This window comes from Myxine glutinosa, chromosome 6, assembly GCF_964187855.1.
Source record: "Myxine glutinosa chromosome 6, kmMyxGlut1.1, whole genome shotgun sequence".
Taxonomy (NCBI): domain Eukaryota; kingdom Metazoa; phylum Chordata; class Myxini; order Myxiniformes; family Myxinidae; genus Myxine; species Myxine glutinosa.
Window position 1 is genome coordinate 108,455,479 of NC_136266.1, and position 729 is coordinate 108,456,207.

A 729-nucleotide genomic window follows, 5' to 3' on the forward strand; every position below is an offset into this window, starting at 1 on the left:
TAGTTAACAGATTTGTGAAATATCTCATAAACTGCCTTTACTATGGATTTGAACTTCCATATCAAGACACTGGGACTCGAACACTCGCACCTCACTTTCGTAAACTCTTCATATTGCAGATTGATCACAAATAAAGGAGAAGGACGACAGGGCATGAGAAAATATTGAAAGAGCACCAATTAACACAGGGTGTTATGGCGATGAAAGTCTCTGTAACCAATTGGATTGTTGCTTCAGATGACCAAAACCACAGCAGCGAAATTATTTGAAATTAATTGAACTTGCGATTCGTTATTGACGATAAAGTTGAAAAGATACCACAAGCAAAATGGGGATGCCGGGAGTTGAGCCCAGGGCCTCACACATGCGAAGCATGCACTCTACCACTGAGCTACATCCCCACCTGTGAACTATCTTTGACACCTCAATCAAAGCAGTGATCTGTACATGATGTGGAGCTGAAGCACTGGGCCAGCTGATGAGATAGGGCAGAGCTTTCCACATCACGACATGGTCTGTTGTGCACCGCTCCTTTCCTGTGCATTCTCCAGGCGCTGCATGATGTCATAACCAGGCAACAAAGGGGGCCGGCAATGACGCGCGCTGAAAGGGAGAACTCAGTTTTCACTCTGGTTGTTTTCTTGTTTGTTTATCCGGGCGATATCTCATCCATCCTTTGAGTGAGGAAACAGAAATTTTGGCACATTAGTGAGCAAGTGCTTTGGCAAA

At 44.6% G+C, this 729-nt stretch overlaps 1 non-coding gene across 1 annotated transcript; it reads right to left on the minus strand.

Moving 5' to 3' along the window:
- Window positions 1-329: 329 nt before the first annotated feature.
- TRNAA-CGC (transfer RNA alanine (anticodon CGC)) lies at window positions 330-401 on the minus strand. The gene has a single exon. It is a non-coding gene; the product is annotated as a tRNA-Ala (tRNA).
- Between the last annotated feature and the right edge of the window lie 328 nt (window positions 402-729).